The sequence below is a fragment of the Cupressus sempervirens genome, chromosome 7 (genome assembly GCF_028749045.1).
Source record: "Cupressus sempervirens isolate cs-2001-9-10 chromosome 7, ASM2874904v1, whole genome shotgun sequence".
Taxonomy (NCBI): Eukaryota; Viridiplantae; Streptophyta; class Pinopsida; order Cupressales; family Cupressaceae; genus Cupressus; species Cupressus sempervirens.
Window position 1 is genome coordinate 512,999,171 of NC_143124.1, and position 27,880 is coordinate 513,027,050.

Here is a 27,880-nt window from a genome sequence, read left to right on the forward strand (position 1 = left end):
CTTTTGACCTATTAACTCTAATCATCCAATCAAACCCTGAGAGGGTTTGATAACAACTGAGTTCATAAGTCAATGAGCTAAATTACACAAATTTGATAAAAATAATGCATCAAACAAAAACACTTTTCATAAATAGTCAAAATGCATCCATTGTACCCAATCATATCTACCTAGAGACAAAATAGGTGTTTCTAAATAATCATCCTAACCAATGTTTATTAACACTCACCGTAACTAGTATTTCTTAACACTCATTATGGACATCAATGTTCGTAACCACTTAATGAATATGATATCTCAAATAATCACAATAATAACAATCAAGTGTGTCTCTTGAAACTACCACCTATCTACCTATTCCCAAAAATATCCACTCACCCATCTCCCCATGTTTCCCATGATATTTCAACATCGCGACATGAGACAGAGATATACTATTCCAATTCTTGAGCTTTGAAAGAGAGTCAGTACATTACCATGGAAATTTTTTTATTGTATCATATTAGATCAAATTTTCTATCTCCTCATCCTAATATTTTTTATAGTGATCCATGTAAATATATTGGTCTATCATTTATACATATCCCCTTGCATTTAGTTTTTTGTTTGGTCTCATTATGCATATCCTAGATTATTGTGCTTTCACAAAACCTTTAGTTATTCCCAACTATGAATTTCAGAAAGTCATCATGTGATCCTTTGGCATCAATGAATTTTCTTGAAAGATTTAAACCTCTCAGTCCATTATAATTCCAAATGCTACCAATAGGTCCTTGTAGGATGCATCCTTCATGATGTCTAACTTGGTTCTATAAATATCCATTACTATCAATAGCTTTTGAAAGATTTTGTTTTTCATGGCTTTACTCTTTCTTTCAACATTGGTTTTCAACTTTGGTTATTGACTATATTTTCCAATCAATTTGGTCATTCTCTCCTCACAGTCACTATGAACTCATATATCATGGTGCAATATGAATGGGGAAATCTAAGATGTAGGCCTTGTTTAGTTTTCATCTATTTTTTTGTTTTCCTATGAGTTGGGGGATGTGACCCTTACATATCCAATCATGTGATCACTTGTGGTTGCATGGTGTACCCGAGAAATATCATTTGTTTGTGGGTTCCTTAGTATTAGTTCCACTTTGAATCCTCTTGGACTCATATGTTGATGCTACGAAAATCCTTGTGCGTCTATTTTGAGTTCATCCCATTCAACATTGGTGACAAGCCCTGATGTTCTTGATAACCTTGGTAGGTCTTTAATTTAATATATTAGAATAAGTGCTCAAATCTATGGTCTTATTCTCTTTTGGATACCCCACACTCAATCTTCATATCCCTCATCTCACCATAATCCCCTAGTAATTTTCCCTATTCATAATCAAATCAATCCTATCAAAGCATCCAACATCCTAATCAACCATCTAAATTATTCCATCCCCTATCACAGTCACCACCTAAAGGGATCTATATATCAATCTTCCTCAAATTTCCACCCATCATCTAAGCCTATCATTCCCTCATATATCTTCAGATATTTCATCATCATCCCTCATCCTACCTACAATATCCTTTCCATTTTGAGAGTAGAATTGTGTTATCTTCAACTCACGTGTCCTCTCAAGGGGGCATAACCCAATATATCTACTTTTTCACTCTCATAATCTGGGGTAACTTTTTTCCACAATTTCTTTGTGTCATTTACTACTTCAAACATATTTGAAATAGTGTTATTCTAACACTATGTCAATGAGGGGAAAAATGTAGACACCCAGATCTAATTACACTAATTCATAATTAAATGGTCTTATTTCAAAAATCTAAATTAAATATTATGTAATTAACTAAGCTATATTGATGCCCTATATAATTGATTAAATATAGTTCACTTAATTAAACAAGCAACCCTTGCTATTTAATTAATTAATCCCCCTTCTTCTATTAATTAGATTAAGTTTAATTAATTTATCCACCTTTCTTTTTGAATTAATTGAAATTAATTAATTTATCCTATCCTAGCCCATTTAAATCCTATTTTCTAACTCACATGGCTAATTTAATCAATAGTTGAAATTTATAAATCCCATTTTCCAACTCAACCACTGGAGCCAAACATAAATCATTTTTATATTCAAATTGGATTCAAGATAATCATTCTTTAATCAAAGTGGATTCATAAATCATTTTTTATTCAAAGTGGATTCAAAAATCATTTTCTTATTCAAGGTGGACTTAAATATAATCATTTTTATTCAAAATAAAGTCCTAAACAACAATTTTTAATTTAGGTGTCATTATTCATTATGAATTTTTAAATCAAATTGACTCCGATGAAAATGAGTTTTAATTCACCTTAACCTTACCCTCATGTAATCCTGGTAATCTCTAAACTTGATCCCAACCCTTGGAAAATTCCAATAAATAGAGCCCTCTACCCTTCCCAAATTATCCACCATTAAAGTATTGTTAGCATGTCATTTTCCATCCAAAGCATAAGCAAAAGAAATATAATTATGCAAAAAAATCTCCACTTCGTTACATCTTGAGTGACATCTTTTGAGCACACATTCATAAGCTTAGAAAAATCTACAAAGAAAGGAAGGAGCATCTTCATTTGGTTTTAGGGAGGTTTGCACTTCTCTAGGCTCTTTGTTTAATTAGTTTTCTCTTTTTCTTTTTGTCTAATCATATATCTAGTTTTTTATTTTTTATTTTGAATGCTTCCATTGTTGTTTTTATTCCCTTAAATACATTTTCATAGCTTATAAAGACAACTTCACCTCGTCAATGAATCTCTTAATCAAGAAGACCTTATTAGGGGCATTGTAGCCCCTAAAATTCCATGAAAGGACCTTTATGGTTTTCAATAAAAGGAATAACCCTTTCCCAAACTCAATAATTTCCTATGATTAGTTGTATTACCATCCTTCTCCAACTTCATTTTATTTCTCTAGCTTCCATATTTTTTTATCTCCAATATTAGGCTTTCTTTTTAATTAAGGATTTTTTTCTATAGTTATAGTTTCTATAATCTTGGAATTATTCAATAGTCCTAGCTTGTCCTTGCCTCTCACCTTATCTTTTGATATAGATTCATAGTCAAACTCTTCTATGGTTTCCCCTAATTTCCTTAACACCATCAAAGGAAATCAAGAAGTTTTAGGGGGTATTTGAATGTATTTATAGAAAAACCATTCCTCACTCCTTCCATCTTGAATATCTCACTAAATAATTATTCCCCTACTCCTGCCCTTTAACGATGCTTATGGATATTAGAATCAATCATTGGTTTTTATTTTTTTTTCATTAAATATATGCTATAAATAATGCTTTGCAAAATATCCCTTTTTGGACTCATAGCCATCATATTCACCAATGTCCTCTCTATTATCGTCTTTGGAGAGAAATTAATACCCAAACATTCATTTTTCTCATATTGTAATAGCAAGCCATCACCTTCTTTATGAATTTCAATGAGTTTAGTTTTCATTTTTAAAAAATTGGCATCTTTATCCTGCATTACATTTTCTTTACTATTACCATTATTAGCATGTTCTCAGCATCCTCTTGGGTCTATCTGAAGTTATTTGATTCTTAAACATTTTGTAGCAATCAATTTCAGAAATATGATCAATATCACCTTTTGGCCTCCACCCTAGATTAACTATGAACAATATGACCAATCACTATAAAAATAATTATTTATGATTTTAACCCATACTTGAAACTCCATGGTAAACTCATCTCTCTTGCATTCCAATAACTTAAAAGTACATCTATTAATAGATTCCTATCAAGCCCTTTGCCTTTCTCATAAATTCAGATCTATCCTTTTTCACTATTTTTTTTCTTATCAATGATATATTCCTCACATTTGTCAATCTCAATCCATTTCATCCAAAATACTTCTCTTTTTCTTATCTATAAAAGGTCAAGAAAAATCTCTTTCCATAATATTATAACCCTTTAATAAATAGTGTAGTCATCACTATCTACAACTTTCTCGACCTTTACAAATGATTCTACCTTATTCACTATCATTCTCATAGTTTCCTTCTTCCAATATTCATGTCCTAAATTTGGTAACTTAATCAAGATAGGGATCAATATTCACCTTTCGGCCTCCACCCCAAATTAACTATGAATAATATGACCAATCATTATAAAAATGATTATTTATGATTTTAACCCATAACTAAAACTCCATGGTAAACTCATCACTCTTGCATTCTAATAACTTAAAAGTACATCTATTAATAGATTCCTATCAAGCCCTTTACCTTCCTCATAAATTAAGATTTATCTTTTTTCACTATTAGTTTTCTTATCAATGATGTATTCCTCACATTTGTCAATCTCAATCCATTTCTTCCAAAATACTTCTCTCTTTCTTATTTTAATAAGGTCAAGAAAATGGTTAACCTCTTTCCATAAAATTATAATCCTTTGATAAATAGTGTAGCCATCACTATCTATAGCTTTCTTGACCTTTACAAATGAGACTATCTTATTCCCTATCATTCTCATAGTTTCCATCTCCCAATATTCATGTCGTAAATTTGGTAACTTAATCAAGGTAGGGATTTCCTTAGCCTTCTCATACATATATAGGGTCAAAATGTGAAGACCATTCCAAAAAGTAAAGACATTTCCCATCGATAAAAAGGGCTCATTGTTAAAAAGTTGGTCCTTATTTTAAATAGAAGAACAAATCACCAGACAAAAGTCATTGGGAATATTTTTTAAAATACAACCCTCACTCTCATGATCGTTACACTATTTCCTTATTTTACTAAAATAAGGAAAAGTTCTAGACCATTTCAATAAAAAAGAATTTTCCTTTCAAAAACTTACTCACTTATCCTGTTATGCTTTATGTGCTAAAAGAGAAGTGACACATCCATCCTCTACATTTTTACTTATATGTTGGGTCTGATCTCCAAACTTCTCCATGGGTTTAGGATGCTAGAACTTCTTTTGTATCCTTTCAAAGTCAAAAGATTCTTTAGTCACCTAAAATCCTCATTATGGTTAAATATCTGATCAAATACTTGACCTTTTACTATTATAAGGAATATTATACAACCATTTCTCATAAATTTTTAGAACCCTACATGCATTTCTTGTCTAATACATTTCTCAATGTTGAATCTTGTTTAATTTTTCTATTAAAATTCCAACCAAATCCAATTAAACAAAATTATAACACAAGCCCTAGTATTTTATAAAACTTCCATCATTCCCTAATGCTTTTGCTCCACAATTTTGATAATAAAAACATCCTTAAAATGAGAATATTAGAAATAAGTTAATAAATATTTATTTGGATTTTTGAATAATATTTTTAAATTAAATTTCATAATTAGATTAATTATAGATTTGTACTATCTCAAACTAGAAGCACTTATTTTGAGACCTTGTAGCCCTCCCTAGTGTGGCTTTGGTCCCTTCCACTTCTTCCGTCATTTCTCAAATCTCTAGGTCATCTCTTATTTTATACCTGGCCCTTATAGGTGTTATTTATCACCATTTTGGCATCTTCTGGTGCTTTCATCATTTCTCACTTCTTTATGAACTTTCCCTAGGACATTAGGATCATCCCTCCTTGCAATACCCTCAAGTATAGGTTCAATAGTTGAAAGGGAATTTGGTCATGAGACTCATCTTGTCTTGGGTATTTAAATTGTTTTATTTTATGCCCTAGTTGACTAACTTTTTTTTAGTTCCAAAAAATAGTATATAAGGGAGCTTGGTCATTTTATTTTCATCCATCCTCAATCAAGCACAATTACAAACACTCGTGCATGAGATATCAAGCAATAATTTCAAGGCATATATCAGCCATTCATCAAGATGGAGCATTTCCTTGTATCAAACTTCTTTTTACCAAGGTGGTAGTGATTTTGGCTTCTAAGGAGGATATCTTCCATTCACTCATTCAATTATTCCATTCTTCATCAAGGTAAATTGTAAGCATTCATGTTCATAAGGTTTTGACTTACATAGTTTCCTTTTCGTTTTTGTGTTGAGTCAAGGCTATTACATTAACATACTGGATTGTATACCAAATTCAATTTCATCTACAAGGGTAATTACATTTCTCATTATAAAATTCAGTTCTAGTATTTACTAGAATTTTCTTTATCATTTTCATTTCAATTTTAAGGTAGATTCCTCAATGTAGGGATTCACCAAGTCAATCCCTCCCCCAACAAACAAAATCAAATTTTCTTGTGTGTGGGAATAAATTATTAAAATTGTGAATTCAAAATAAGAAACCTACAATCAAAATCTTATGAGATATTTGAGGTCAATCTTGTTTCTACCCTCTACAAACATAGTCATCAAGTGGAATGTAGTGCTTGCCCTCGATTACATTTTTCTGGACACATTATTGCTATTATTATCAGACTATGTTAGACTAGTTTTATGTTGATGGATTAGTAGCATTGTTTCAAGACTATCAAACACTATGTTATGGATTTAGTTGATGTATGATGAGATTACTTAGACTCTACATTTTATGTATGCATGATGATTATTACATTGCTTTCAGATATTGATGATGATTAGTTAGATGGTTTATTATCACCTGTGTTTAATTATGGATACTTACCCCATACTTGCATGTGTATGATTTACATGTTTATTCTTATGTATGGCATTTCTAATGTGGTTAAGGAAGGGAGTCGTAATCACCTGCTAGTCGGGATCTACACGATGCACCACTTCCTGCCATTGCTCGTTTAGCTTAGCATTATATATATATATATATATATATATATATATATATATATATATATATATATATATATATATATATATATATATATTGTATGTACATGCATGGTTTTTATGCAGGTTGCAGGTACCGGGTATCAACTTCCCTGAATTGCCAAGATGAGCGTACCCTATCGCACTATCTCAATGATAAGAGAAGGGAGATAAATTCTCAAGTCCAAATCCCAAACCCTTAAACCATTTGTCTTGGAGAGATAGGACAAGTATCTAGATATTTTACCTTTCGAATGTGTCAGATGACATAATTCGTATTTTTAACCCTTTGGACTGATTTTGTATTAATTGTTCTATGATGGGTTTTTATATTTTATCTTGGAAGTCTATGGTAAATTTTCTATTAATTAAGTCTTAAATAAATAGATTTAATTAATAAAATTAATTATTTGGAAAAAATTAATATAATATCATGATCTTTTGATATTTTGATTATAATTAATTAAATGGAGAATTAATTGAGAAAAGAATTAAATAAAAGAAATTAGAAATTAGAAATTAAAATTAATAATAATAAAGTAATAAATAAATAATAATAATAAAAGTTATAAGAGAATTAAAATAAAAGTTATAAGCTTGCCTAGGAGTAAACACACCTCTTGATTGCACATATGTCAACAACATAGGAGTTAGTGCACCAATTAAGCACATGGTGTCTACAACCTTATGACTTATCTAGAAGGTTTGAATAGACTCATGCTTAGTTGTCAACACCTTTTGGTTGTTTCTAGAGACATTCTAGGTGCTTCCTGAGAGTTCTTTATATTCAGGCACTCCTAGAGGCTTAGGGATCGAGTTTGGAGAGCATTTTTGGAGGAGTCGGGAACGTAGGAGAAGGAAGGAGCTTGCTCTAAATTTTCTGAAGAGAAGCAAATTAGCATCAGAATCTAGATAGACTCTTGTGATTTTACCTATGATATTTCTACTTCTTGCATTCTTGTCTTCTTCGTGTCTTCTGAATACTTTCTGAGGATTCTATGTGTGAATTTTCCAATTATTTTAATCTTGTCATAGATATTTAATTCTTATATGAGAAAACCCCTCATGCGCAGATCCGATGAAATTATGGAACTAGGGTTAAAATTTATAGTCAACCCTATTAAAAGAATTATTGGATAAATTTAGAGAACAAATATTTTCTTAGAAGCCCTTAAAAAAAATTGTGTATATGTTCCGTAGAAATATACATGTTTATATTTTTAGATATGCATACATATGTGTGTGTGTGTGTGTGTGTGTGTGTGTGTGTGTGTGTGTGTGTGTGTGTGTGTCTATATATATATATATATTGAAAAAAATTGAATTGTATTTGGGCCAAGTAAAAACTGAATCGTATTTGGGCCAAGCGCTTATTAAATACGTTTGGTTTTTTTTTTTTTTTTTAAATGCACAAATTTAAGTGGGCGGGGAGGGACAAACCTGTACCCCCACCCCACCTAGGGGCACTGCTACTGTAGGCCTGCATCAGCAGGCCTGCACAGTACCCCCTCATTTGTGGTGACATTTTTTGATTTTTAACAACTTTTTTTTTTTTAAATGTTTATGTCATATATATGTTATTGACTTTTAATATGTACACTTTTTATTATTAATAACGTTGGTAAAGTTATGATGCGATTGGTGATTCATTTAATATTATTAAGAGATGGTTATATGTTATTATATATAAATATATGTATATGTATACATACATACATACATACATATATGGATGAAATTTTAATATTCTAGTTAATTAGATATTAGATTTGAAGAAAAATATAGTTTTAAATTAATCAATTTACTTAATTAGAAATTGATCTAATTAATGTTAATTAAAAGTTATGATATTTAAGTTATAAATATATTTTAGTTATTCTCAAAATTGTAAATTGAGTTTTTGAAAAAAAAAAAATTGATAATTCATTATCAAAATAAGAATAACGTATAATTCTTGGAACATTTAGAAAATTGAATTCTAAGAGTTAGAGGGAAAAGTTTTAATCCATCAAAACAATACATGGGTTAGGAAAAACATACAAAGTGTTTCTCCACTTGATATCTAAATTTGAAAATGAAAATTGAGACCTCCACACTTAGTTTAATTATAAGAATTTAGCAAACCAAAACATGTGCTTGCATTGTGTTTTCTCTATGCTATCTGTTTTGAGTTTTTGGGTTGACTAGTGTTGACCAGTATAGGACGTCTACCAGAGGCTCAGGGGTTATGATTGTGATGTCATGATGTCTTCTTGATCTCGATTCCTTATAAACCCAACCATGGTAATTTGATGGTATGCTCTATGAGATGTTTGTATTCACTGATTGTTATTGTTCATCAGTCTTCTTGAGTGAAGCTGAGTTATATGTATATGAGACACTTGACTTAACCATTTTTGAGTCATCGATTAGTTATCCTTGGATTATTTTCCAATCGCCATGATGGGACTGAAATGTTGATTTATTTCTTGATGATGTCATGTTGTGACATGTTTTGATTCAATCATTTTGGAGTCTTCGATCAGTATGATTTTGAGATATATTTTGGTTATTGAAAACCAATGGATACTTTTGATTATCAGTGATACCTTCAGTTGCCAATAGAGAACTGTTGTGGTCATGATTATCTATGATGCTTTTCATGTGCTCATGGAGATTTAATGCTCTTATTATGGATTATTCTTTTGGTATTTTCCAGTCGTTTGTATAAGACTGTGGTGATTTTGTGATTTATGATTCCATGAGCTTAGGGTAGGTTATCTACTTGTAGTGTTAGGAAGTGGCTTGCAATGGGGGTTGGGGCCCTAAGAGGCTGCCAAGGTAACTCATTATAAGTTTCCTTAATAAGTGAAAACATTCACACCTAATACTAACTAAATGAACCTAAAAAGATAATTTTTTTGTTCTTGCCCATGCCTCAAGTGCTAGTACAGACTAGGATGGGAGTAGAGAGAACACTTGGTTGCAACCTTGCATTCTGTAGTATGCCTCGTCTATATGAGAGGATACTAGTGGCTGTATAGGGATCACTAGGGGACCGGAGTCTATTGGGAGACTACCAAGGTAACTCCAGCATGATTTGTGCGATGACACTTTCCCACTTGCATAGTAGGTTTCCTACATGTCTTTTTTGTGCCTCTGGGAATTAGATGTCAGATTTGTGTTGGAACCTTTGAGTTAGTATACTTTTAGGATTCCTGGACTTAGAGAGTATTTATTCTATGTGATTTGAATTGAGACACCCTAGCTGATGCATTCATGATTATGATGGTGGACATGTATCCTTATATTGATGATTTGCATATGTTAGATGATGATATCTTATGCTTTACTTTGTATGTTAGATTAATTTCTGAATATGATGTAGTATGGTTTAGGAGTGACATTCCTACTATGTTAATACTGATGATCTCCTCAATGATTTGGAATGTTACACACGGAGGGATGGCTAGGACCCACGATGGCCTAATGATGTTATTTACGGTTGGGAGGAACCATGCACTTAGTTAATTATGTTTGATGATTTATGGTTATCTCTTATGATGGTGTATCATGTATAATGTATGGTTTCATTTATGTTGTTGCATCATGGATTAGATTTAGAATGATGATATACTTTATTTCACACATGTATATTCTTTTAATCCTATCATACCATGTGACATGTACAGTGGATGATTGAGCAATCTAAAATGTAATTCTAAAAGGACACTTGCATAGAACGTTGGATTTATCATTATTATTTCATGAGAATGTGATGTTAGATGAATAGTTAATTTAGATGTAATTCAACATTAAGGGATCCATAAAGAATGTAACCTGTTATGTAGGTTTATGTTTACTTTCATTTGGATTGTTGCTATTGCTTCTATTATCATATGTATAAGTTGTAAATGGTTTTTACTTTCATGTATTTTTTTATTTTAAAAAAAAAATGCTACCAAACTTAGTGAAACTTTAAGTTAATTCCTTGGATCCCTTGGCGGAGCATTACATGGAACATATACTAGTATAGGTTGACCAAGTTGACCTTAACCTAGAGATTTACAATTTTTAGGCTTTTTTGTATTTTTTTGTTCTAATTCAAAATATGCAATTATTTTCTATGTTGTGATTTCTAGTCAATAGTTTTATGAGTAGAAAGGTATTTTGTATAACTCCTATTTAAGGTGAGTTACTTTTTCTCTTTTCCTTCGGTCTCTAAAATTTGATTATTTTCTTTACTAGGGTTTCACTGTTAGTCCCAACTGATATTGTAATTGATAATGAGAGATTTTTAGGTGATGATACTATGAATGTATGTAAAAGAGTCATGTCAATTGTTATATTATTATTTATATCAAAGTCTTAATTGGCTAGAGATTATGTTAACTCAAGAAGGTACCATATTATTAGATTGATGAAGAGGATTTGAAGAATGTATGATGAAGACAAAGTTGATATGTAAGGTATTCAATGGGTGCTTGAATGAGCTAGACAATAATTATGTAATATTGGTTTGATTGTTTTACAATAATGTATTGTCAAGAAGTATTAAAAGTTACAAGCTTAATCAAGTCACAAAGTTAATGAAGGGAGATTGTACTCACTAAGTGACTACCATATTTCCCAAGCTATTGGTAAGGATGAAGAAGAACACAACATTGCCCCATCAACTTAGTATTAACTAAGTTATATGTTGCTCAAGTAAATGTAATGTTTATCAATTCACAACAAGATGAACAAGTTTGGGAATTTAGAGTCTAAGGCCATCTTTTGATGAAATTATGGAAAGATCAAGAAGGTCTAATGTGAGAGTTTGTTGCGAGACCAATGATGGAGAAAATTCAAGAAGGGTATGATGAAGGAAATTAAAAAAAGGATAAGGATGGACACAAATTTCTATGTAAAGTTATATTTTTTATATGTCTAAATTCATTGTATGAAGGAATTTAGTTGTAAATGTAAGATCGATAATATTGTTTAAGAAGAAAAGATGGAAGGATTTGGAAACTTTGAGAAATTTATTTAAGGAGAAGAACAAGGCAATTTATGTTGTTGGTTCAAAAGTTGGTATTATTGTTGGCTCGTGTTGTTGCTAAGTATATTGTTAAGAGGAGATCAAAGTGTGAAGGTGAAGAAATAAAAAGGAGATTATTGATCCAAATGAACTAAACAATGAAAGGACAAAGAGAGGGAGTTGAACAACCAAGTTAGAATACAAAGTGAAGAATGATCCAAGAGAGAGATCTAATAGAGGGGAAAGAAGGGATATTTTAACAAGAAAAGGTAGTTTCTATTCTTGAAAAATCACTTTATACTATTACTATTTAACTATTATAGTAGAAAATCTTGGAAGTATCGAATGGACCTTACAAGTCTATGAAATTATATATGGTAAAATCGATTAGTAGTGTTTGTAAGTCCTTTAAATCAAACCACTCTTTTTAGTCCTAGATAGTGAGTTATAAGGTCTAGATGATATTTTTTTTAAATCCTCTAATAAGGTCACTTTAACAAAGTGTATGTACCCTGTAACAAGGTTGTCACCTGGCAGAGCTCACTTTAGAAGAGTATTTTTTTGGGTTTCTGGTCCCAGGTGGTTTTTCCCTTAACAGGGTTTCCACATTAAATATTGGTGTCAAAATTGTGTGAATGTTATTTGCGTTGCAAGTTATTTTACATGTTTTAATAGTTTAGTGCAACTCAATAATTTCTAAGATATCGCTAGGTAATTACTGGAAAATTACTGATAATCCATAATGCAAGGAATAATTTGATAAAAGTTTGGATTAAAGTATTTAACAAGTTAATCAAGGACTATACCAAGTGATTGAATGTATTAAGGATAATGATATTAATTTTTACAATGCTTTGATGGTGTTGAAAAGTTTGAAGGGACTATGAGATAACTCTAGATATAACTAATTCACCCCCCCCCCCCCCCCCCCCCCCCGCCTCCTCCATTATCTAACAATTTGGTATCAAAGGAAAGGTGCTTGGAGAAATAAGTTTAAAGGTACTTGAGAGAAAGATCAAAGATGTATAAGAGAGAGCCACCAAAGCTAAATAAGGAGAATGATTCCTTGTAGCAAGACCAAATGAGATTGAATCTTGTAGGTATTGGTGATAATATCACAAATTAGTTGTATAATAAATATGTCACACTTGTTGGTCCCTTGACTATAGAGAAATTGAATGAAAAGAGGAGTCATAACAATATGATTATCTATATTGCATCTTCTCTAAGTGATGTTGAATTTAATGATGTCAAGAACTATGTCAATGCTAAGAAAATGTGGGATAAAATGAAGCTAGTACATGCAAGAGATGAAAATGTAAAAAGAACCAAATTTGAAATTCTCAGAGGTAATTTTGTTGACATGAGAATGAAGAAGGTGATAATGTTGCAAAATATGTGAATTGAATCAAAGATCTTATGAGTGCAATGAGAGCTACTTAGGTGCCATCTTGGATTCTAAAATTGTAAGTAAAATCTTGAGAACTCTTTTACATGTCTATAATATCAAAATTTCTTCTATTCAAGAGGTAATAGCCATGCCTTGTAATGATCATACACTTTATGGTCTAGTTGGTCATTTAACTACTTTTTAGTTGAGTAATTATGGTAACATTATGGTTACAATGGAAAATGATTTTAAGTCCTCACTAACCATCAAAAATTCAAACAAAGAAAAGAAAAGCAAAGAATAAATTGAATCTAAAACTAAAGATGATCTTTATGAGATTGAAGCATTACTTACAAGAAGGTTATCAAGAGGTAAGGGTAAATACAAAGGTAAATTACCCTTGATCTACTTCAAATGTAATGAGGTTGGTCACTTTATTGCTAAATGTCTTAACAAAGGAAATTTTGATTGAAATGACAAGAAACATTACAAGTACATGAAGAATATGGATTGAAAAGACAAAGAAAAGAAGTCATGTTACATTGTTGAAGAAGAGCACACCAAGAAAAGTTTTTATGATGACAAGGAAGTAGTTAAGATGGTCTATGTTGCAATCAAAGAAGATCCAAATAGTGAAAGGGATGAGAATAAAACTACCCTTATTTTACATATTACCAAGAATTATTCATGCATTATTAATAGTGGTTGTTCACATCATATGACTGGTGATCTAAGTAAGTGTGACAAATTTGAAGAAATTGATGATGGTGGAATTGTTAAATTTTCTAGTGATGTTCCATACTCAGTGAAAGGTAAATGATCACTAATGTTGAATGGTAATTAAATGTGATGATTCATATTGGGTTCAAGGACTTAAATTTAATATTTTTAGTGTTTCTCAGTTGAATAACTCAAGTCAAAAGTTGGAATTTGAGAAAAGGAAGGTTAACATCTTTGATGATGAAGGTATAATCTGATTGGAATAAGAATAAAAACAAAAGTTAATTTATTCTACTTTGATCCTATAGTTGAAACATGTCTATTTGCTAGAGTTGAAGATGTCTGATTATAGTATAAAAGGTTGTTTTGTGCAAACTTTGAAAACATGGTGAAAATCAATAGAAATAAAAGAGTAAGATACTTACCAAATCTGAAAAAATATGAGATTGCTATATGCAAAGAATGTCAACTCGATAAGATGAAAAGGTCAAGTTTTTCTAGCAAGGTACACACACCTCTAAGGATTTTTAGGAGTTTGTGCATATTGATTTATGTGGTCTGATTGGAATTGATAGTTACTATGGTGATAGATACTTTATATAATATGTGGATGATTATTCAAGAATGATGACTATAATGTTCATGAAAGTGAAATCACGTGCTTTTGATATGTTTAATTGGTACAAAGAAAGAGTTGAAAAGGGAACTAGTAAATCATTAAATTGTTTGAGATCTGATAGAGGTGGTGAATTTATACTGTTTGAGATACCATTTTCATCACAAAAGTTAATGATCTCAAATAGATCTGAAAGTGGTAGAGAAGCAGTTGAAATTGTTATTTATACTCTCAATCAAATTCAATTGAAGAAAGGAACAAACAAGACACCTTATGAGTTATGGTATGTTCGTACACCAAATGTAAGTTATTTTAAAATCTTTGGAAGTAGATGTTACATTCACAAGGATACTAGGAATGGAAAACTTGATCTAGAAGGAGATGAAGGTATAGTCCTAGGATATTCATCTAATAAAAAAGATTACAAATGCTTGAACAAGGATACTAGCAAGATGATTGAAAGTGAAAATGTAAGATTTTATGAGTTTGTAGAAATAAATAATCTAGAAAGAAAGAAGGAACTTGAAGATTATAAAAAATTTGTTTATTTCTATGATGATGCACCAGATACTCTACCTGAGTTATAGCACAAGCCTATCGAGCATGAGGTAGTTAGTACCTAATTCACATGCAATCTTACTCAAGCATCTATCAATAAAAACTAAGAAAGAAGTTTAACTTCTACCAAGTGGAAAAAATAATGAGAATCAAAGAATTGAACCTATATTAGCCAAATATGTGAGGAAGAACTATGCACTTAAACAAATCATTGGAAGCAAAAGTGCAGGATTACAAAAAAAAAATAATAATAATAAGAGAAGGTACATGTTAAATAGCTAATTTTGAGCCTAGATTAGTTAAAGATGCATTAGATGATGAATGTTGGATTAATTTTATGAATGAGGAGATTGATCAAATTGAGAAGAAAAATACATGGGCACTTGTACTAATACCTACTAATAAGAATGTGATTGGAACAAATGAATTTTTAGAAGAAAAAAAAAACTAAATGAGAATGGAGAAGTGGTAAAAAACAAGGTTGGATTGGTTTGTAAAGTCTATGCATAAGAAGAAGGTATTGACTATGGTGAAAATCTTGCACCTGTTGCAAGAATGGATGGTGTAATAAATTTATTGGCTTATGCTACATACAAGAAATTCAAGGTATGTCAAATGGATGTTAAATATGCCTAAAAGATTTTCTAAACCTAAAAAGAAAGACATGGTCTGCAAGTTGAACAATATATGGATTGGAGCAAGCCCCTAGAGCATGGTATGAAAGATTAAACTCTTATTTGATTAACGTTGGATTTTCTAGAACAAGTAAAAATTGAAATTTGTATTTGACGAATGAATTACAAGATATGGTGTTGGTTGTTGATATATTTATTGATGACATAATATTTGGAGGAAATGATATGTTGAGTATGTCATTTTCTAATCAAATGAGTGCTAAATTTGAAATGTCAATGTTTGGAGAGATTAAAAAAAAAATCATTGGTTTGAAATTTTATCAAACATGGAAATATATATATGTTGCTCAATCCAAGTACATAAAAAAAGATTTGAATTTTTTGGGATGGATGAGTCTAAACCAGCCAGTAAACCTATGGTGATGAGTAAAGTTATCAAAGAAAGACACTATTAGTGAGGTTGACCAAGCACAATACAAATCTATGATTGGGAAGTTACAATATGTTGTACATAGTAGACCTAATATTTCCCTAGTTGTTTGAATTGTTGCAAGGTTTTCTTCTAATACAAGGGAAACTCGCTTGACTGTAGTAAAAATGATATTCATATATCTCAAGGGAACTACAAATTATGGCATATGGTACAAACAATAAGATGACTTTAATCTTAAAGCTTACACAAATGTTGATTAGACTGGAAATGTTGATGAAAAAAAAAGTACAAGTGGGGGATCTTTCTTTTTAGGAGAAAAGTTCTTTCTTTTTAGGAGAAAAGTTGTTAACACGGATAAGCAAGAAACAAAGTTGTATTTCACAATCTATTGTTGAAGCTGAATATATTATTGTTGCAATCAATTGTTCAAATATAGTATGGATCAAACAACTATTGGAAGGAATGCAAGAAGAAGTAACTAATCCTAACACTATTTACTATGATAACATAAGTGCTATAAATATATCAAAAAATTCAGCGATGCATGCAAACACAAAGAATGTATCAATCAAGTATCATTACTTGAGGGAACAAGTTCAAGAAAATCAAGTAAGGCTTAATTGAGTATGTAAAGTCTAAGGAGAAAATTGATAATATATTTACCAAGCCATTACCTAAGGATGCTTTTCAGTATCCAAGAGGTAAACTAGGGGTTTTGCCCCTATCCAAAATTTACTAGGTCAAGTTACATCCTACATCAATTTATTTATGAATTAAAATATCTTTATGGAGTTCATGTAGAAGTGTTCACATTTTAGGAGCATTTATGAAGTTGTTAAGTTAACTATGATGAAATTGATTTAATTTGTACATGTAAGGTACAAAGGTAACTACAAGGTTTTATAAGTTTCATGATGGAAATTATAATGACCTTTGACATTGTTGTTAAGGGGGGAGAATATACCCAAAAGGGGGAATGATGCAAAAAAAAATAGAATGCTACAATTAAAGACCATAATCAAAGGGGGAGTAATGTTAAAGATATTGAAGAGTTTTTGGCTACTAAAGATACGGACCAAGTAATAGCTTGAAGAACCAGAATTGCAAAGTTGTATTGTTGATAGTGCATACATTTGATTATCTTATGTAATGTTTTGTAATGTAAAACATTATGTTGTATTTTGCCATCAATGCCAAAGGGGGAGATTGTTAGTCCCAACTGATATTGTAATTGATAATGGGATATTTTTAGGTGATGATGTTATGAATGTATGTAAAAGAGTCATGTCAATTTTTATATTGTCATTGATGTCAAAGTCTTAATTGACAAGACATTATGCTAACTCGAGAAGGTACCATATCATTAGATCGATGAAGAGGATTTGAAGAAAGCGTGATGAGGATAGAGTTGATATATAAGTTATTCAATGGATACTTGAATGAGTTGGACAATGATTATATAATATTGGTTTGGTTATTATACAATCATGTATTGTTAGGAAGTATTGAAAGTTATAAGCTTAACTGAGTCACAAGCTTAATGAAGGGAGACTGTACTCACTAAGTGACTACTATATTGCTCGAGTGATTGGTAAGGATGAAGAAGAACATAGTATTGCCCAAGAAATTTAGTATTAACTAAGTTATATGTTGCCTAAGTAAATGTAATTTTTTATCGAGTGATAGCAAGATGAACAAGTTTGGGAATTTGGAATATGAGGCTGAAGTTTGATAAAAATGTGGAAAGATTGAGAAGGTCTAATGTGAGAGTCAATGTCTTTTGCAAGATCAACAATGGAGAAAATTCAAGAAGGATAAGGATGGACACCAAGTTTTGTTTAAAGTTATATTTTCTATATGTCCAAATTTTGTGTATGAAGGAATTCAGTTATAAACATAAGATCAACTATATTGTTCAAGCAGAAAAAGATGGAAGGATTAGGGAGCTTTGAGAAATGTATTTAAGGAAAAGAACAAGATAGTTTTAGGTAGTTGCTTCAAATGTTTTGTTGTTGTCATTGGCTTATGTTATTGCTAAGTATATTTTTAAGAGGATATCAAAGTGTGAAGGTGAAGAAAGAAAAAAGAGATTATTGAGCCAGATGAGTCGAACAATGAAAGGAGATAGAGGAGTAAGAAAAAAGATTTGACAAGAAAAGGTAGATGTTATCCTTAACAAATCACTTTATATTGCTACTATTTAACCATTGTAGCATAAAATCTTGGAAGTACTAAGTGGACCTAACAAGTCTATGAAATCATATATGGTAACATCAATTAGTGGTGTTTGCAAGTCCTTTATATTCATGCGACTCTTTTTTGTCCTAGATAGGGGGTGATAATGTCTAGATGTTCTTTTGCAGAAATCCTCTAACAAGGTATGTAATTTGTAACAAGGTTGTCTCTCAATAGAGATCAATCCAAAAGAGTGAAATTTTTGGGTTGTACATCCCAAGTGAATTTTCCCTTAATAGGGTTTCCACATTAAATATTGGTGTCAAAATTGTGTGAATGTAATTTGTGTTGCAAGTTGTTTACATATTTTAATAGTTTACTGCAACTCGATAATAATTCAGATATCACTAGGTAATTACTAGGAAATTACTAACATATGGTAATGCAAGGAACAATTTGATAAAAGTTTGGATTAAGTGTTTAACAAGTTGATCAAGTACTATACTAAGTGATTGAATGTATTAAGGATAATGATGTTAATGTTTACAGTGCTTTGATGGTGTTGAGAAGTTTGAAGGGACTATGAGATAACTAGACATAACTGATTCAAACCCCCCCCACCCCCCTCAGTTATCTAACATTCTTATGTGTTTCTTGTATTGTATTTGAATCATTCAATCTCAAGCAAGTTAATCATTTTCACACTTAATCAATCAGTTTCATCAATTCACTTTAATCACATTTCAAATCTTAAGGTTAATGAACATTGCATGAAAAAGGACTTTCTTGTGTACTTCCTTAGAATAATATGGGTTTAGTATTAATTGGCATGCCTTCATTTTTCTTGGGTTTTACTAATCTAACTTGAGTTATATTGATTGTTATGTTTGGAATCCCCTCTTTCTTTTATATTTGAATGCTTGGGGCGGATGTCTTGTTTGATTTACACATCTTATTGAGTGATTCCATCCCTAAATAATTTTGATGTATATATGATACATATGGTCATTAGATAATCTATTTAGCTATGATATTTTATTAATAAACACAGACACACATACATACACATAGATGTGTGTGTGGGTGTGTTAATGTAAAAATGGTGTCAAATTAATTAAATTTAAATATACTTAATGAATGCAATTGAATTTAATATATATTTTAAGTAACTTAACTGGAATAACAAATAGATGAATTATTACTTAAAGCCAATTGATGAAAATTTTGGTTGTTTCCTATTTGTTATCTATTTGAGGTATAGGTTGAATTTATGGATTGTTTACCAAATGATTAAGAGTTGTTATTTTTGCATAAGTGTACTTTATGCATGTATAGTGTAAGTAGTTGATTTCTCAATTTTTTACCATATAACCTTATTCTTTAGCTTTGATCTCATATGTGTTAAGATTATTTTTTACAACACATTTGTGATGTTATGGTTATTTGAGGACCACTATGTTCCCTAATTTTTTATGGAGCTAATTCAAAGTTTTTTTTAACCCTTATTGTATTATTTGATTTAAGACTAGATACTTTATCTAAGTGTATAGTGGGGGAGTGACTTGCAATGGGGGCTAGAGCCTTTAAGTAGCTACCAAGGTAACTCATTACAACTAGTTAATAAGTGATAGTAATATATTAATACAGTTTATAGATCACTTAATAATATGTATTTTGTACCTAATCTATGCCTTGAGTGCTAGTACAAGCTAGGATGGAGTGTGTCATGATGATTTCTTGTTCAATGATATGTTGAGGTATAGCATAGTTAGTATCATTATTTATATGAAAAGTATGTTGGTCTACTGCATAAGATTGCTTGAGGGAAGAGTCCCAAGAGACTACTAGGGTTACTTTAGGGTTAGATGTATGCGATGATACTTCCCCATATGAATCCTAACTTTCCTACATGTGTTGGGTGCCTTTCATAGAATGTGTAGTACATCTTGTGGTAGAGAGCTCACAGGATATCATGTTATACTTTTGTTGTATTTCATACTTTGATATCCAAGTGATGTATGGTTTTTATCTCCTTACCGCTATGGGATGATTCTCTAGGTTCCATGTGGTCAAGTGGTATGGATTCTTTTACCATTTGAGATTCTTGACAACTAGGTTTAGGTGCTAGATAATCCTTGTTGTTGTTACTATCTTCTTGTTCATCTTTGGATACTTTCTCTTATCTATCATGTGTTGCATATTTGTATAATGTACTAATATATTAGTTGTGATACCTATTTAGAGAAGAAGTATTTTTATTGTAGATTTACTTGATTTATTATTGTATACCATGTGGCTTGTGCAAAGGAGTATGGTTCATTATGTACAGTATGTGAATCAATTGTATCTATGTTACATTTATATGATGATGTGTTTATTATTCACATTTCATTATGCAGATTTGTATGCTTGGGATTTTTTATTAGATTAGTTAACATATATGTAATTCTATGTTATGGAACCCTTGAGATTAGTTAACTATAATTGTGTTTACTTATATGTATGATTTATTTTATTTTGTGTTGCTTGAGCATTATTATTGTGTAAAGTTTTAAGAAACGAATTATTCCATCAATCTATTATCATGGTTTAGTTTAATTTATCTTGGGTTCCCTAGTGGGGCATTACAAACTAACCCACTTTAAATGAAAATGAAAGATGAAAATTTTAAAATGTTAACACCTCGAGAAAATATGTTCCATTAGAAACCAATCAAATATTGAATGACATATACCTAATATATTAGTTAAAATGTAGGCCATGATATTTTCTCTTTACACCAATAGTTACAAGCGTGAAAGTAAACCATATTCAATCTAATCCCATCTTATGAGATACAATATTTTTCAAATATCCTCCACAAATATGTGTAGAGGAAACTAAGACATTTAGTATAAATTATTTAAATTGTAAGAAAATAAAATAAGGGTGATTGAAATTGTTAAATTATTATAAAAATTGGGCATGTAAATTGATTGAAGTAGAATTAATGTAAATTAATAAATAATTTATGTATCTATTGATTTAAAATAAGAAGGATTGCAGTTTTGTGTATCTTGAAATGAGCTTTATTTGATGAGACACTATGAAAAAGGACTAAGAGAAGATATTTAATATTGAATTATAAATATATGAACTAAGAAGTACAAATCATTGGAAAAAAAGGTCAAGTTTGACTTTCAATCTACTATTTTAGTCAAAATATATGATTGTATCTCAAGGGTAATTCTCACATCTATTAAAAAAATTGTGTTTGATACCTACACCAAATATTTTCCTACTAATTCACTTAAGGTAGATAAATGTAGTACTAATTCTTGTAATAGGATTGAATTTGAAGACTTCCTCGACCCATAATCAAGTCCTTGAATAAATTAACAATAATTATAAAAGAGAGATGGCATGGAAATGAATTTTTATGTGCATCTAAGAGTGACTATCAGTGACATTGATCGTAGATTTTTTTTATTACAAGAAAAATAGGTTTTGAAGGAACCCTGATAATCTTTAGGATAGAAAGTGATAATGATAAAGTACTAAGCCCAAAGAAAAATAAAATTTACTAGAAAATCCTAAAAGACAACACCCAAGACCAAAAGGCCAGCCAAAGTAACACCTCAAACAACAATAGAAGAAACTAAAAATAAGAAAACATGAACTAAACCAACACCTAAATCTAGTAGAACAAACAACTAGACCAAAAGAAACAAGAGACCTTATGCAAACTCTTTGAGAGTGTTGGACACCTCTCCACATAATTCATTCATTTTTTCTGGAAACCTTCTCAATAAAAAACTATTATGAAATGCATTATCTAAGCTTAAGTATAATTAGTGAATATTTAATTACACCAATACAAATCTTATTGAATATAAATATTTCCTATAAGGATAAATTTTTGAGGTTCTTCAAGTCAAATATAGAAATCCAATCAAAATCTTGATTTTCTCTTAAAATTGGAGCCCAATTGAACCCAAAATACATCAAGCTTGTGGGATTTTATGGGAAACATTTTTTTCTTGCATTTTATCTATATGATAGCTCAATCATGATGATAATTACAATTTTTTACATGTCAAAAAATTGCATCATTAGATTTCCCCATTTACATCGAATCAATGTATGGTGTGTCTTCTCCAACCTCTATTCTATCATGGGGAGGTGACTTTCCCTTTCTATGATGGTGATTACTTCACTTTTTTGGTACATGGATGCGGTTTCCTTTTTGTGAATCAATTCTACAGGTTGAGATATTTTATCAAATTGATAATTGGTGCTCTACATTGGAGGAGTTGGGTCCATTATTTGATTGATCGATGTGATTGCATCTCAAACACATGTCACATATATAAGATTTTTAAAGACTTTTTTTTGGGCTTGTGTTGGACTTACATGGTGTAGACATGTGGCAAAAAAGTGGGATTTCTTTGAAAGTTGATTTCTAACACCTTTGGGATACTACCATCTTGACATGTGGCATGTAGTGAAATAGGATGCAAATGGAAATTCGGTAGAGGGAGGCCACATATTTTAGGACTTAATTGAAAATTTTGATTTTTAGTGACGATATATACGATATGATTTATTGAATAATAGAGTTAATTTGATTGCATATTCAAGGTATTACTGAGTGATGATTAAGAAATTATCTATTAGATGATTGATGAGTAACAATGCAATGCATTCTATTTTGATATATTAGTGAATGATAATTTTTTATTGGTGAAAGAGTCGCTACCTCCCAAAAAAATTGAGTTGCCACTCTTTATTTTTATATTTGAAAATACTAAATTATTTTCCAAATTGAGCTTGCAGTGCCTCTCATGTTTGCATTATGTCCCATGGCTTAGATACTTTGAAAATTTCATGTATTTATTTGCATTTGATATGGTCTAAGGACCTTATTCCATTTTGGTTGCTAGAATCATAACTGATAGATGTTATATGTTATACTATTTAGTTTCAACATATCTACATGAGGATGCTAGTGATGTGACATGATGCTTTATGATTATGTTTGGTTATTTTGTACTTGGACATGAATTGTGTTTTATGATTACCTAATGGATATTCTAGATTCATTATTGGTGTGATTGTGTTGCATATAGTTATATTGTTCTTTTAGTCAACTTATGCAATGATGCAAATGTATTATTTAAATGAAGTTAATTAGGTGCTTTATTATGCAATTATGTGTACTTGTTGCTTTGGCTATTATTTATCATGCATCTACACTTGATGTTGTTTGTTTACTATATAGGAACTTATATCCCCAACATATGACACATGGAGTTGGTGATTTAGTCATTCATATTGAATCAATATCATCCCTATATGGGCAACATAATCTTTCTTAATGATATTATTAATTCTCTGGTAATTAGTAAAACAAAATTCATAATGTTTTTCTTGCCTAAACCTATGAGCATATTTGTGTATTTTGAATTTCATAATTGTCACAAAAAAATGTTATTTAAATGAAAGTTTAATTATTTAAGAGAAATGATGGATCACTGCCATGAACACAAGCAAAGCTTGGGCCTATGCTAGGGCTTGCATGCGCTAACATGTTCAACATCGAGGGTGGTTTGGGCGTTTGGGGGGAGTGAATGAGTTCTTGGGGGAGATTTTCTACTGCATTAGGAGCCAAAGTTCTTGCGCTGAGGGGATTTGCTAGTTGGGTGGCTTATCTGGCTAGTTTCAAGCCCATAGGGGGCCCTTTGTTGCTTCAAACACCACCTTGTGTGTGTCCTTGGAGGGAGACCTGTGGGTTTTTGTGAGGGTGGGGTTTCTATTTCGTCTTTCTTTTCTTTTTTTTTGTGTCTCGATCCATTGTGAAATGGGGGACCAAGGTATTGCCTCATCTCAACTCTTAGGCGAAGATATGGAGATGGGTGAACCGTCTTCTTTACTACATGTCAATAATAATGCATTGAATGGTAAACCCCAATTGGGGGACGGTGATTCCTCTCCAAAAGGGATGATTTGATTAAGAAAAGTTAATGGATGCTTTTAGAGATCCGAGGATCGGCCAGTTTTGGTTATTTTACCAGAGCAAGTCTTGGAGGATGTCAAATACTAGAGCAATCAGGCTCTTATTTGCAAATTCCTAGGCCTTCGCCTATCTTTTCCTAAGCTTGAATCCTGGGAAAGCCAGGTGTGGAACCCAGAAGGAGATATGGAAATTATGTTAGCAGCTAACAACTATTTTATGGTTATCTTTTCAAGCATGCAAATAGGAATAAGGCATTTGAAGGAGGCCCTTATTTCGTTAACTAGGTGGGGCTCTTCATCAAGCCTTGGCACATGGGATTCAACTATGCTGAGGAGATCCCATTGCAAGTTCTGGTGTGGGTTCACTTACTAAGGCTTCCTTTGGAATTCTAGAGGGAGGATATCCTTCACTCAATCTCTCTGCTTCTTAGAAAACCTGTGGCTTCAGATACTCAGACTCAGGACTGTAAGGTAATTTCTTTTACTCATCTTTGTGGAGAAGTTGATTTAAATAATCCATTGCTAGATTCTATGGAGATTTGCATGGGTTCTTCTTCCTGGATCCAATAGCTAGATTATGAAACCCTTCCATTTAGATGTAGAATTTGCCATGAATATGGTCATTGACATTGCAGATGCCCCAGGAATATGGCCCCCTCCTTGGCTGCCCCCGGCCCCCTCCTTGAGGGAAAAGCCCCTTTATCTAACAAACCTATTGATAGTGAGGGATTTATTCAAGTTAAGTCACGTAACAAAGGTAAGGGTAAGAAGAGAACCTGGACAGACAAGCAGATTGATGGCACCTTTAATAGGTTCGATGCTCTTGGGGACCTAGTCCAAGAGGAAGGTAATCTAGTTGAGCTCTCTTCTAGGGCCAAAGGTTAGCATGAAATTCTAGTTAAAGATGTGTAGAAGGAGGATTAGACATTGTCCCCAAGGAACAACAAGCTAGACAATTGGATATTGAGTTGTCATCCCTTAGTCAGGATATTGGAGATCTTCGAGGGTTATAGGGTTCAAAGGGATCAATCTTGGTGGCATCTAATCCTCTTACGCTTAAGGGGACCTTAAACTCTACAAAGTGTAATAAGGCTCCTCCTGTCTTGCGCATAGAACAAAACACCTTCAAAAAGGGGTTGTTCAACAAACCATCAAAGAGTGACAGGAAGACTGATCAAGAAAAGGTGAAGATAATGGGTGAAAATTTTGGTTGAGTTTGGGTCTGTGAAACCCATTGATTCTCATTTCTCCCAACCCCATAAATGATTTTTTTGTCATGGAATGTAAGGGGGTTAAACAACATCCCTAGACAAAAGGTTGTTCATAGATTAATTAAGTCACAGTCTCCAGATGTGGTTTTTATTCAGGAAACTAAGCTTATAATGGATGGTTTGGCTAATTGTGCTTCGTAGATCTGCCCCCAGGGCTCTTGGTAGGGGGTGGGTGCTTTGTATAGTTAGTGGGGAGTGGCTTGCTTCTGGAACCCAAGGAAAATCTCCCCACTATGGTGGTTTTCTAGTCGGTCCTCCATTTCTCTAGTTGCCTCTAGTTTTGAGACTAGAGAAAGGTGTCTTTTATCCAATATTTATGCTCCTACTAATTTTTCAGGTAAGTCCTATTTATGGGCTCATATCAAATTCATCAAGTCCCTGGACCCTTACCTCCCATGGATTATGGTAGGAGATTTTAATGTTGTTAATAGTTTGGATGAAAAATGTGGAGGATTAGCTAGGTTGGACCCATCTTCAAAGCTTCTCAAGGACATGATTGGCTCCTTGAATCTCATTGATGTGAAGCCAACCAATGGTGTCTTTACTTGGAATAATCAAAGAAGTGGTGTCGAGGCTATCTCAAAAGGCTTGACAGATTTCTAATTTACTGCTACTAGATGAACAACAGGTGGATCACCAATTCTGAAATTTTTGATTGGAGGGGCTCTGATCACTAGCCTATTAAGCTCTCCATCACCTCTTACAAACTCACCAAAAATCCCTCCTTCAAATTTTAGTTGATGTGGTTAAGAGACTTTTCTCTACCTGACCTTATGTTGAATTAGTGGTATCAGGGGAAGCCTGCCCATGGTACGACCATGTTCACTTTCAGTAAGAGGCTTCAACATCTGAAGTGTAGGCTTAAGAGATGGAACAAACAGTGTTTTAGGAATCTACATGCTCATAAGACTATTGCTTAGACCAACCTGGATAATATTACCCATCAAATTTGAGACCAAGGGCTACCCTCTAACCTGAGTAAAGCTGAATCATTGGCTCTTAAAGGACTAGAAGAATGGGAGCTTTAGGAAGAGATTTTTTGGAAGCAGAAATCTCATGTTGATTCATTTCAAGAGGGGGATAGGAAGACTATTTTCTTCCATAACTCAGTTAAGGCTCGGAGGCAAGGGAACTCTTTCTCCTCTCTTGTCTCTATCGATGGAGCTCTAATCTTTTCTTGTGAAGACATTTCTAGGGAAGTTGTCAATTACTTTTCTAATCTTCTTACTCAAGAGGATCTTTCTGTTGAGATTGAGGAGTGAGACATTTTGGATTGTATCCCCCACCTTATCTCTGCTAAGATGAATGGGGGCCTCTTAAGCCCTATCTTGCTACCTGAATTGGAGGAAGTTGTGTTCAATATGAAGAAAGGTAAGGCCCCTAGCCCAAATGGTTTTTTGATCAAATTTTTCCAAGAATTCTAGGAAATAATAAAGTTTGATCTCCTACATGTGGTTCAAGAATCTCATAGGAATAAACAGATGCTGAAATCTTTGAATTCTACCTTCTTGGCTCTCATACCTAAGAAGGAAGGGGATAATTAGTTGGATCAATTCAGGCCTATAGCGCTATGTAATGTTGTCTACAAGATCATCACCAAATTGATTACTAAGAGACTCAAGCCACTCCTTGGTTCTTTGATCTCTGTTGAATAGGGGGGCTTTGTTGAAGGAAGACAAATTTTGGATGGGGTTGTGATAGTAATGGAGGCAGTCCACTCTATGGCTACTTCTAGGGAGAAAGCTATGTTCATTAAACTAGACATGGCCAAAGCTTATGATCGGGTGAGTTGGGAGTTCTTACAGAAAATTCTTTTGACTTTTGGGTTTGATGAGGAGTGGGTGAACTAGATTCTTAGCTATGTTGCCTCACCCTCCTTCTCAGTTCTTATTAATGGAGAACCTTTAGATTTGTTTGATGCCTCTCAGGTACTTTGGCAAGAGGACCCTCTATCTCCCTACTTATTCATCATCATGATAGAGGGTCTTGGAAAATTTCTAAATTCTTAGGTGCGGCAGGGTCTTATTCAAAGTTGGAGCTAGAAAAATGACTATCCTTCTTATTCTCATCTTTAGTTTGTGGATGATACCAGGTTGATGGGCACAGTTAGAATCAGTGAGGTAGTGAATATCAAGAAAGCTTTGGATACCTATTTGAAAGCCTTAGGTTAGAGAATTAATGATGATAAGTCTTCTATTTATTTCTTTAATACTCCTCGACTTATTCAAAGTAGGATTGCTAGGATTCTTAGATTTCAAATCGAGTCTCTTCATTTGATGTACCTTGGGGTCCCTTTATCCTTGGGTGTTCAG

At 32.2% G+C, this 27,880-nt stretch overlaps 1 protein-coding gene across 1 annotated transcript in view; it reads right to left on the reverse strand.

Moving 5' to 3' along the window:
* LOC149547780 (protein LATERAL BRANCHING OXIDOREDUCTASE 1-like) overlaps positions 1 to 27,880 on the reverse strand; it is an 81,725-nt gene that overhangs the window by 26,749 nt on the left and 27,096 nt on the right. The window lies entirely within an intron of this gene.